Source organism: Macaca fascicularis, chromosome 1 (genome assembly GCF_037993035.2).
Source record: "Macaca fascicularis isolate 582-1 chromosome 1, T2T-MFA8v1.1".
In the NCBI taxonomy this organism is placed as follows: Eukaryota; Metazoa; Chordata; class Mammalia; order Primates; family Cercopithecidae; genus Macaca; species Macaca fascicularis.
The window spans coordinates 179,324,428-179,337,223 of NC_088375.1; the positions used below are offsets into that span (position 1 = coordinate 179,324,428).

The following is a 12,796-nucleotide window of genomic DNA, read 5'->3' on the forward strand; positions in this document are numbered from 1 at the left end:
ATCATGGGAGGACAAATATGAGGCTGACTATTAATGCCAGAACTAGGTCTTCTCTCAAAGCCTCTAATGAGTGCCATTTCTCCTAAGGGACCCCTGACACCATACGACACTTCAGCTAAATCTTCTGAAATATTGCAGGGGCATGATTGACAAGGTTTTTTTGGTGCTATGACTTTCTTGCACATGTAAACTCTTTCAGAAAACTTGGCCATAAAAGGTTGGGGAAAGGTTTGGCTTAGAGTCACAAAGTTCCAGATGCCAGTCATGGGTGCCTCTGCCCTGTGTCACCACATCTTCTTTTCTGAGAATCACAGTCACTGAGAGTTATACATTGTGGTTGAAAGAAATGATCCATTTACCACCATCCACCTCATCCTCTGTGCAAAGCTCATAAGAGCAGAGGCTGAAAACAGAAAAGTTGTCTCTGTTCCCTCACACCAGGGACATTACTTGGTGACCTGGTAAATAGCATGGGCAAGGTAGCCCACGTTGCCAGAAGTGACCCCTGCCAAAGAGATGTGGCCATCCTTTGTCATCTAGATGGAGAATTCCTTGGTCAGCCACTCCACCTGTTCAGGCTTTAGCCCTGTGAAACAAAACTTGCCAACTTGGTCAGTGATGTGTTGCCAGTTGTGGGAGGAATCCTGCTTCTTGAGAGGAGGATTGTGGGAGAAGTCACTCTTCTTGAGGTTGAAAACCAGCTGAGTCCACATGCTAATGATGTAGTCGGCCATATTTTCACTTCTTGCAAGCACTGTTTTTATAAATCTGGAGTTTTCAGAATGGTAGAGGCAATCCAGGCCTCATTGAGAGGAAAGTTACAATACATGGGATGGAACAAGATTTTCAACTGTGACTCCACACTTTTGGCTTCATTCACATCTTTGCAGCTCATAGTAAAGTCTCCCACATGCTCACCGTAAGCCCATGTTTTGGCATATGATTGGCAGAGACAAATGTTAATGCCCTGTTTGATGAAGTGGCACACAGCCCCGGCATCCTTGTTACCATCACCTCTGGCAAAGCCTTGATAGGCCGTGTCAAAGAATGCAGAGATTCTTTTTCTTCATCCCATTGCTATTTCCTTCCACTGCTCTGGACAAGGGTCCACTTCCATGGGATTATGGGCCCAGGCATGCAGGAGAAGAACACTTTGTGCTGGTGTTTTTGAAATGTCCTCCATAGTGCCTGTGAAGTCAGAACCACAAGTCTTGGGGTCATAGTACTGATAAACTTGTAGCTGTGTGCCAGCATCCCTGAAGTATGTGATTTCCCTAGGATAGTTCGGGCACAAAGACATCTCAGCTGAACTTTAAAACTCTGTATAGAAAACTAGCTCTGATCCTTAAGGCCCCAGTTCCAGAAATAGCCTGCACAGTGACAAACCAGTCACTTTTCAACACTTCATTGTTCTTACCCAGGGCTACTCCTGCAGATGTCTTGCAAAATTCAACCAGTACCCCAATGAGCAGGTATTCCTTGTCCAGATATTTTGTGGCAGTCTGGGCCTCTGCCTTGCCGATGTTAGACAGCAGATAAAGCTTTCAGGTGTTGTCCTGGTTGGCACCAACTCCCAGATTCACCTTTTTGCCATCAGTGTCCCTCTTAAAGGCTTTAGTGACTCCCAAGATAGGATCCGGACGTCCCATCTCCACATGGGCCCACCAGGAGCTAGTCCTGTTGGAGGCTGCCATGGCAAGGCCCAGTTGGAAGGCAGTGGTGATCCAGGAGGGGATGCAACCTGAGTGCAGCAGGGCCATGGCGGATGGGAGGAGGGCAGTTGAGTAGCTGCAGAACAGAGTGGAGGGCAAGCGGGCCCCTCCCACTTTTTAAAAGCAGTCAGGACACTAACAGGGAAGGCAGGATGACCAGTTCAGAAGGCTGCACACAGGGACTTTCACTCCTGGGGTGAATGTACCAATATGTGGGGAAGGACCTAGGCTAACCAAGCCCATGATGTGTACACCTTGATACCCTTAAATATACTGACAATGGAAATGGAACTCCTGAGGGAACCTGAAACCCCTATGCTCCCACTCTGGCTGACCTCCTGAATGATGTTTGATGAGCAGAAGTTTGGAACCACAGAGAGCAGCAGTTGTAGAACTCAAATGCTCACTGTCATCAGTCTTCCCTCTAGAGAAATAGCCCCTAAAGACCAGACAGTCCTGCACATGATCAGTTTGATTCCTACTGTCATAGTCTGCTCACACTGCCATAATGAAATTCCACAGACAGAGCACTTAAACAACAGAAATTTATTTCCAACAGTTCTAGAGGCTGAGAAGTCAAAGATCCAGGTTCTGGCTGATGTGGTTCCCCGATGAGGGTTCTCTTCCTGGCATGCAGGCAACTGCCTTCTCACTGTGTCCTCACGAGGCAGAGAAAGAGAGAGAGGTATGAGTGGGGAATCTCTGATGGTTCTTCTTATAAGGACACTATCTCATCATGAGTCCCACTGTCATGACCTCATCTAAACCTATTCATCTCCCAAAGTCCCCATCACACTGGGAGTTAGGGCTTCAATATATGAATTTGGGTCCATAGCCCCTGCTCTCTACAAAGAAGCATCTGGGTCTATCTCCCTCAGAGACTGGCCTGAAGGAGATATCTCCTTCATCCGGGTCTATCTCCTTTGGAGACTGCCCAGCAATGCACACAGCGGTCAGATCAGAGCCTTGGGAGTCACACAGCCTGAGTCTGATTCAGGCTCCAGCATCGTCAGTTGTGTGACCATAAGCAGCTGTGTCCTTCCTGATCCGCAGTTCAGTTTACTTATCTATAAAATAGCGGTAGTGATACCTACCCCCAGGGCTGTTTTGAATATTAAATGGGATATTGTAAGACAGGCACTTCACACTGTCCTGTCAAAGAATCCATGCTCAGTAAATGGGAGCTGTTGTTTCCCAGGGTCGGGTAGCACAATGACCTCTTGGTTTTCTAGATCTGGAATGCGTCTATCTTGAGCCAAGCTTGAGGGAGTGCTGCCTCAGTAATTCATGTTCATTTCTGTCCTTTGACTTGCCAACCCTTTTTCAACTGGTACATTCTTTTTTAGATATGCTGATGGCCTTCTGGTCTTAAAATTAGTCTACTTTTCAGAGGGTGGTTCTTGCATATTTGCATCCAACATGTTTTGATTTACAGTAAAACCCTCAGAAGACAACCTTCCTTCTCTTTCAAAGTCTTTGTGGGCACCTCTTTAGCAAAATCATTGAACTGCCTAACAATTCTTGGGAGAGGAAATTCCACAATTTTTGTATCCAATGCCAGAGAAGCTATTTCCTAGTGGTTTTGATAGGGTGAGGCATGAGGTTATGAGTGCGGTTTGGAGGCTGTAAGATGAGCCCTCAGAGTGCTACTTATTGCTAGGTACACTGCCCTCAATGAGGTTGAGGTACCCTCCTGGGCTAAACAGCTTAGTCTCACTTGGGCATGCATAAGTGTGGTAGCAGCAGTAGTGGTAGTAGCAGCAGTTACAGCAGCAGCATGAGATGACCGTATCTTCAATTCAATTACATATTTTCTATGAAATGAGTTCATAGGCTCTGAATTGGTAGAGCACCACAGTTTAGCCAGTCCAATCTGTCATATTTGCAGATAAAGATATAGAGAGTCACTAGCCTGGTCAGCCAAATTAAGGAAATGACCCTGGAGAGTACTGAGATGATGAATGTGGATATCCAACACTCAGCCTTCCATTGCACTGATGGAAAGCAGAAGGCCAAAGAGACTGGTACATTATTAGAAAACCACAGAGCTAGTCACTGATGGACATTTGGGTTGATTCCAAAGACAGATTGGATTAAGAAAATGTGGCACATATACACCATGGAATACTATGCAGCCATAAAAAAGGATGAGTTTGCGTCCTTTGTAGGGACATGGATGCAGCTGGAAACCATCATTCTTAGCAAACTATCACAAGAACAGAAAACCAAACACCGCATGTTCTCACTCATAGGTGGGAACTGAACAATGAGATCACTTGGACTCAGGAAGGGGAACATCACACACTGGGGCCTATCATGGGGAGGGGGGAGGGGGGAGAGATTGCATTGGGAGTTATACCTGATGTAAATGATGAGTTGATGGGTGCAGCACACCAACATGGCACAAGTATACATATGTAACAAACCTGCACGTTATGCACATGTACCCTACAACTTAAAGTATAATAATAATAAATAAATTAAAAAAAAAAAAGAAAACCACAGAGCTAGTTAATGCTCATCTGAAGAACTTTCTGCCCTGGGAGTGACATACAGCCAAAGAAATACATCGACAGGGCAGCAGAAATTATTTACCATATTTCTTAAATTTATGTCAGATTACCTATATATATCATCTGTACTACATCTTGAGAAAATATCTTATAAACCTGCTAATTACTGTTAAAGAGTACAGTTGTACCACTATCACTATGCCTCACTCATAATCTATTTATTTCATTTTGGTTTAACTGCTATAGTACTGTTTGATTTGAAATTTTAAATCATATTATTTTACACCAAAAAAACTAACATTTTACATTAGCCAAAATTACTTCAATTGTTATACTTTTTGCATGCTGAAAAACACAAGTTAACAGAGTGTGGTTTTAGTGTTAAAGTGCTAATTTGTTACCTGTCACCATTTAAAGTAGATGATATTTTGTCACCCTGTTTTAATGACACTTGTTCACTTTTTGATACATCACCACAAATCATAAGATATGAAAGGGGCCCGCATCTCTCCTTTGCTGCAGAGAAGCCTTGGGAATAAGTGCTCAATAAACATGGGTTTGTTGGTAGTGGAAATGATGGTGGCAAAGGTGGGGTGGAGGACTGAAATAGTCTGTGGAATTATTCTTAAATTCTAGAGTGCAATAAGGACATTAGCCAACAGTATTATACTCAGATATCCATCCCCTTTGTTCTGTAGTTAGATATTAACATTAAATAATATTAGTATTTGCAATAGTATATGAAAATATGCAAAGAGAAAAATTTGTAAAATTTCAAATGTCTAAACCCAATTAAGCATTCTTCCCCAGAATACTATGTTTCTTCAGCTTTTCCCCCTGTGCCTCTCTCACTGCCAATTTTGCATCCCAGGATGGCGTGTGATTGGGAGTAATAGCAAATAGATGCAGAAAGAGAGGCACAGATGGACAGTAGGAACAGTTGAAAGTGAACCCGCCTGCTCTAGAGTGCTGTTCCCAGGCAATGGGTGGCAAGGCATTCTGGTATGTGCGTAGATGTTGCAGTCCGATGCTGTGGTTCTACTTTTGAGGTCAGTGTTGGTTATTTCTCAATCCCATTCCATCAACGCTGTGGCAAGACAAAATCCCTTCCAGAGACCTCCATTATTCATGAAAAGTCATTCCTTCCAGGCTGTCGCAACTTTATGTCTTATTCTGCATTTGGTAGTATTTTGATGAGAGAGGGGGTGGTTAAATCAAGCACTACTGGAAAGCCGCTATCATAACCCAGAAACTCCTCTTTCTCAACCATTAAGAACCCTGCCCAGCCTTCCCTTGGTTTTAATCCCACTGATGACATGGATTTGGTGTTTCTGGTTAGCCTCATGGTAAAAGCTCTTGTAGGAAGTCTTGCTTTTTATTTTGCCACCAACTCTCTTCCAAACCAGATGTATTAATACAAGAGGTGACTGGTGAAGCTGTTTCCAGTCATGCGTTTTCTCCAGCGCTCACCCATTCAGTCAGAAAATACTGATGCAAACCTACCATGTTCCAGGCCCTAGGTTGGCCCTGAGATTCAAAGATAATTAGCACATCCATCCACATTTCTTCTAATGCCATGGAAGCCTTATCTTGCTTATGGCCTCTGTCTTATTCTGTATTTTAATGATGAACAGATGGTCAACATCATCTATATGATAATTCATCATTCAATCATTTATTTTTTTTTTTGCACAAAAGTTTGTCCCTAGATGATCCTCAATGATGGATTTCTATTGCAATTCAGTTCAATATCCAGATGTGTGAGTATGTTTAGAAGAGTCACCAGACCCTTGGAACCAAACTTGTTTTAACTTGATTCAACTACAAAGACCTTTCTGAGACTCCGCTCAAGTTTAATATTGCTTTCCTGAGGCTTGTCTGTTCTCTAGTGCCTCTTATCATAGGTTCTTCCAAGCCACCTGTTATAGTTGACCCAGTTTCACTACACAAGAACTGGAGAGTCATTTCCTGTTTTAAGTACTGGAAGAGATTTTAATAAGATGATACAGAGCAGCTGTTTTCTCAAGCCACAGAAAGTAGAACAAAAGAAAGAGCCCTGGCCAGGAATGAAGAGACTTGGGTTCTTTTCTATGCAGACTCCACCTTGCTAAGTGGCTATCAAGAAGCTTCTTAAGTCTGGACCCATCTCTGTGTTCTCCCTCCAAACCTCACACCCACCCCATCACCCAATCCTACCCCTTTTTCAGAGTTTTCTTTGCCAAGGTTTTTACCCAAGCTTTATAAAGGATTATAGGATCTAATCCCCACTGTGATGTTATTTTATGACCATGTGAGCCATTATTAGAAGTCAGTAGTTCTAGAAGGGACTTGAACAAATGCTCCATTTACACTTTCTTGCTCTAACAACACTTTCATTTCCTGAGCACTTATGCTGACTCCAGCACTTCACTGGGAGCCAGAAAGACAAAGATGAAATAAGATTGTGCCATCAATACTAAAGGGAGCTCTGGGAGTTCAGAGGGGAACTTAACCCATCCTGAGGGAAACAAGATAAACTTGGTAAGAGATAGCATTGCCTTAGCTGGCTCTGGAAAGGAGAGTGTGGATCAGCTAGAAAGAAATAAGTGCTAAGCATAGGGAGCCATGAGCAACTGCACGGAGGTGTGAATGGTATAACTAGGAACTTACCAAGAGTGTGAAGTTACTAGAAGAAAAACTTGGGAGCCTGGACAGTCAGATGAGGATGACTAAGAGAAACAGAGGCACGTTTCAAATGCCTTGCAAGCCAAAAATGAGATCATTCCTCAACCACAACCTTTTAGTGGCTTCCTCTGCACCCAAATTAAGATCCAAATTCCAATTAATACTGAAAACACTGGACTGCTGCCCGCATTTCTTTCTTTTATCATGTCTCTCAGAGGTTCTTTAGAGAAGTACAAATTTTTCTGACTGTAGAGAAGCTTTATCTCCTCTATTTTTAAAGTATATGGAAATGATATGCAAGCACATTATTATTATGATTTCAGGCATATAAAAAGTATCAACAACAGTATAAGCATCTGCATATCTCTCACTTGTATTAAGGATTAAAATATTACAGATATACTTGATGTCGTCCTCCCTAATCTCATTCCCTTCTGTGCATCCCAGAGGAAACCACTGTCCTGACATTTATATCATTCTCTTCCATATTTTTATATTTCTATAACATATGTATTTATAAAACAGTAATACTGCTTTTGTGGGTTTTTAAACTTTCGCAAATTGCATTGATTCTCCTAATGACTTGCTTCCTTCACTCAACATAGTTTGAGACTTACCCAATTGATACATGTAATTGAATTTCATTCATTCTAATGATGAATAGTATTATATGAATATAGAAATACACTACAATTTATTTTAGCCATTCTCATAGGTTATTTTCAAATCAGACATGGTGGTGTGCACATGGAGTCCCAGTTATTTAGGAGGCCAAGGCAGGAAGATCACTTTACCCCAGGAGTTCAAGTCCAGCCTGGACAACGTAGTGAGACCCCCATCTCTAAAAATTTTTTTTTTAAAAAAGCTTATTTCCAGTATTTTTCTATTATAAACAAGGCTGCCATTTTTCTATATTTCTCTATGCATGTATACAAGGTTTCTCTGAGAAATGCACCTAAGAGTGGAGTCCTTGGTTATAAGATCTATACATCTTCAACTTTACTAGCTGTCTTTGTTAAGGCTGCTATAACAACTTACCATAGATTGGGTTAGCTGAAACAACAAATATTTATTTCTCACATTCTGGAGGCTGGAAGTTCAAGGTCAGGGTGCCAGCAAGATCAGGTTCTAGTGAGGGCTGTCTTCTAGGTTACAGATTGCCAGCTTCTCACTGTGTCCTCACATGATGGAAAGAGAGTCAGCTAGGTCTCTGGCTTCTTTTATAGGGACGCTAATCCCAATCATGAAGGCTCTACTCTCATCACCCCCCAAAGGCTCCAAATACCACCATATTGGGGATGCAATTTCAACATATGAATTTGGATGGGGACACAGACATTCGGTCCATTGCACTAGCTATTGCCAAAGTTCTCTCCAAAGTGATTTTACCAATTTAAACTCCTGTAGTAGTGTATGAGGATTCCTATGACTCCATATTCTTGTTAATACTTGTTACCAGATTTTTAAACGTTTACCAATTTTATCTTGGGGATATGAAATGGCATCTCATCATAGTTTTAATTTGCATTTCTTCAATTACTAATAAGGCTGAGCATCTTTTCTTTCTTTTTTTTTTTTTTTTTTTTTTTTTCCTTTTCTTTTCTCTTTTCAGACAAGCTCTCTCTCTGTTACCCAGGCTGAAGTGCAGTGGCATAATCTCAGCTCACTGGAGCCTCTGCTTCCCAGGCTCAAACAACCCTCCTACCTAAGCCTCCTGAGTGGCTGGGACTACCGGCACATGACACCACCACGCTCAGCTAATTTTTGATTTTGTTTAATTTTTTTGTAGAGAAAAGTTCTCAGTATATTGTCCAGGCTGGTCTCAGATTCCTAGGCTCAAGCTGTCCTCCTGCCCCGGCCTCCCAAAGTGCTGGGATTACAGGCATGAGCCACCAAGCTTGGCCATCTTTTCATTTTCATTGGATATCTGTGAATTGTATGTTTAACACCCTTGGCCGAGTTTTCCATGGGGCTGGTTGTGTCTTTCTTAGTGATTTATAGGAGTTCTATATATTTCATGGCTAAAAATCCTTTTGCACTGCACATATTAAAAAGAGCTGGAAAGGCCAGGTGCAGTGGTTCACACCCGCAATCCCAGCACTGTGGGAGGCCAAGCCAGGTGGGTTACTTGAGGCCAGGAGTTTGAGACCAGCCTGGCCAACATGGCAAAACCCCATCTCCACTAAAAATACAAAAAAATTAGCTGGGCGTGGTGGCACGTGCCTGTAATCCCAGCTACTCCGGAAGCTGAGGCACGGGAATCGCTTGAATCCAGGAGGTGGAGGTTGCAGTGAGTCAATATTGTGCCTCTGCACTCCAGCCTGAGCAACGTAGCAAGACCCCCGTCACAAAAAAAAAAAAAAAAAAAAGAGCTGGAAAGAAGGCCTGAAGGCCACTCAAAGCTGCATGGCGTGTCGCAGGCTGCCCCTACCATTATTGCCGTCTGGATGATTCAGGCAATTTTTGAGACTCTCTGAGCCTCAGACTCCTCATTTGCAAAACTATAATAATAATAGTTGCCCCAAAGGCAATCATGGGAATTAAATGAAGTAATGTATGTAAGCCACTTCATATATAAGAATTTAGTAATAATAAAATACCAACAATAACAGCTGACATTTATTGAAGCCTTCTTTATTGGACTAGACAAAAAGCCACAAGTGCAGAAGCCAAGGCTTAGACTCCAAAGCCCAGGCTCTTAACCAGGAAAATAAATGGTCGCTATTATTATTGTCCTAATGGAGCAAACAGCTAGCTGGGCATCCAGGCACAGTTCCTATAGCTGACTCTGCCTCCAACTACCCATGTGACCTTGTGCAATTCACACCCCTTCCCTGAGCCACAGACATTGATTTGCACATTCCTTCGATAAACTCTCTGCCTCTATGGTCTTTGGAGCTGTAGAAATGAGGATGTTTGGGAGCTTCAATTTCTTCACTTTTAAAATGGAGATTAAATATCTACTCAGTTCTAGGGCTGCTATCACAAAGCACCACAAACTGGGGGATTTGAAACAAGAGAAATGTATTATCTCACAGTCCTAGAAGTCTGAAATCAGGGTGTCCACAGCACCATGTTCCCTCTGAAACTTGTTGGAGAGAATACTTCTTTGTCCCTTCCTAGCTTCTGGTGGTGGCCAGCTATCCCTGGTCTTCCTTGGATTCTAGCTACAGTGTTCTAGTCTCTGCCTCTGTGTCTCATGCCCTGCTCCCTGTGTGGCTGTGTCTCCACAGGCCTTTTTATAAAAACCCCAGTCACACTGAATTAAGGGCCCACCTACTCCAGTATGACCTCATCTTAACTAATACATCCACAATGACACTATTTCTTTTTTTTCCTTTTTTTTTTTTTTTTGAGACGGAGTCTCACTCTGTCGCCCAGGCTGGAGTGCAGTGGCGCAATCTCTACTCACTGCAAGCTCCACCTCCCTGGTTCACGCCATTCTCCTGCCTCAGCCACCCAAGTAGCTGGGACTACAGGTGCCCGCCACCACGCCTGGCTAATTTTCTGTATTTTTAGTAGAGACGGGGTTTCACCGTGTTAGCCAGGATGGTCTCGATCTCCTGACCTCGTGATCCCCCCACCTCGGCCTACCAAAGTGCTGGGATTACAGGCGTGAGCCACCGCACCCGGCCCACAATGACACTATTTCTAAATAAGGTCACATCCTGAGGTACCTGAGATTGGAACTTCAATATATTTTTTGAGGAACACAGCTCAGCCCCAGACAACATCCTAGGTGGGAACCCTGCATAGGACAGGCCTTCAGGGCCCAAGGTCAACCTGGCATGATCTTCTGTGGCATCACTGGAGCTTTGGCCTTCTGGCTCCACAGAAAACGGAAGCCCAACTCCCAAGAGAAGGGCCATCACATTTCCCAAAGCAGAGTTTTCTTTGATGCAATCTTACAGATTAAGTCCAGCTAGCGATGGGATATCTTCGATAAAATGGAGGGGAAAGAGGCCATCCTACTCTTTGAAACTGAGAGATTAGGTAAGCAAAGTTTCAAGAGCATTGTACCAGATTAGTGTTCCCTTTTCAGAAAATACAGTCCAATTCTAAAAGTTTTGATAGGCAATAATTTGTCTCTTAAAAAAAAAATAGTTCTCAAGGACACAGGAAGGGAAGGAAGCCAGCATTTTTATTTAGAGGCTCCTCTGTGCCAAGCCATATGTGGAACGGTTTTACAAACATCATCCCTTGCAACCGTCGGGATAATTCTTTGATAATTAACCCCCATTTGACAGATAAGGAAGCAAGCTCAGAGAAGTTAACTGAATTTTCCCCAAGTCCCAAAGCTAAAAAGATGGTGGTACGAGGAGTTAAACCTAGGTTTGTCTGAAAATCAAGTTTATAATCTTCCCACTCTGCTAAGTTGCCTCTTTATTATTTTATATTAGATCATGTTATGTGAAAACTTGAACCATTTTACCTGGCAGAGAGTAGTCGAAATACATATACAGCCTTCCCTCTTGCAGAGAATGTCCTGGAATGAATGAATGAATGACAATGGATGAACATACAGCACCCTCTGATTCTCCTGTCCTCATGTGAACTCTTCCTCCTCTGAATTCCCAGTACTTTGTCCTTCCCACTTAGATGGGCCTTACTCCCCTCCCCACCCTCTACCCTCACCCCATAGCTCATTCCTCAGAGAAGGGATGAGGTCTAACTCATCTTTCATCCCATTTCACCCCAGCCTCCTTCACTGTCCTGATGCACACTAAATGCCCAATATCTGTTTGCAAAGCATCAATAAGCAAAAACTCCAATAAAACACAGTTCAGTATTGGTTAAAGAGATGGGTTTAACCTGACAGCATTCTTAGGAAATGTAGAAAAAAACCTGAGCTGGAACTCAAAAACAGGTTCCAGACTTGCGCTGTTAACAAATTTGTTACGCAAACTTAGGCTACTCTTGGACCTCTCTTGCCCCGTACATCAAATAAGGGGCTTGAACTAATGATTTTGAGAGCTATTCTAATCCATCAGTCTAGGTCTTGGTATCTCCAAAGGTCAGAAGGGGTCATGGGCTACAAGGCATCCAGATGCCAGTAGGGATCATGCTGTCCAAGTTGAAGAATCCTCTCCCAGTTTCCAGTTTTAGCATGTGGGCACCTTGCAAATGGTCTCTTGCAAGTTCCAGGCAAGAACTTCCCAAAGACAGCTGAAACAAAGAACCAAGATCTTTCAGCAGGAGGTTCATTGTATGCAAGCCTTCCTGGGGCCAAAAAGAATGCCAGAACCTGGGGTCCATTCGCTGAAACAAACAGAATTTCTACTCTCTATCTCTTCCAAGAAGAAACCATAATGATGATAGTTAGCAATTATTGTGCACAAATGATTTGTCCTGCATTGCGTAAGCACTTTATAGGCATTACCAAAGTTGATTCTCATGTGAGGCAGATGTGAATTGTAATTTATATACAGAAACATAAATTGTTACTATTATGCATATTTTATTCTCCATTTTACAAGTCAAGAAACTGGGGAACCAAAGATTGAGGGACATTTCTAAGATTATCTAGGTATCTCTATACTTCAAAGTCTAGTTTTTATTTTTACTTTTTTTAAATATGAAATACATCACATGGTACAAAATCTGAAAGGTACAAGGATGTGTGCAGTATGTTTCTCCTATGCCTGGTCTCCCAGCATCTGCTGTCTTTATGGGAAAGGATCAATATTAGTAATCATTTGCCTATCTTTCAAGAGGTCTTCTCCACTAAGAGAAACCAGTGGTCATGTTTACCCATCGGCCACACACTATAGACAAAGTTCTGCACCTTTATTTTTCTAGTTACCAATATCACTAGGCAATCTTTCCATATCAGTGCAGAAATATCTGCCTCATTCTTTGCATGGGCTGATAATAGTCCACCATCTGAAAGTGTCATGATTTATTTTA

General features: G+C 42.6%; 1 pseudogene; it reads right to left on the reverse strand.

The window, feature by feature from the left end:
• Nucleotides 1-446: 446 nt before the first annotated feature.
• LOC102140829 (aspartate aminotransferase, mitochondrial-like) lies at nt 447-1,760 on the reverse strand (annotated as a pseudogene).
• Between the last annotated feature and the right edge of the window lie 11,036 nt (nt 1,761-12,796).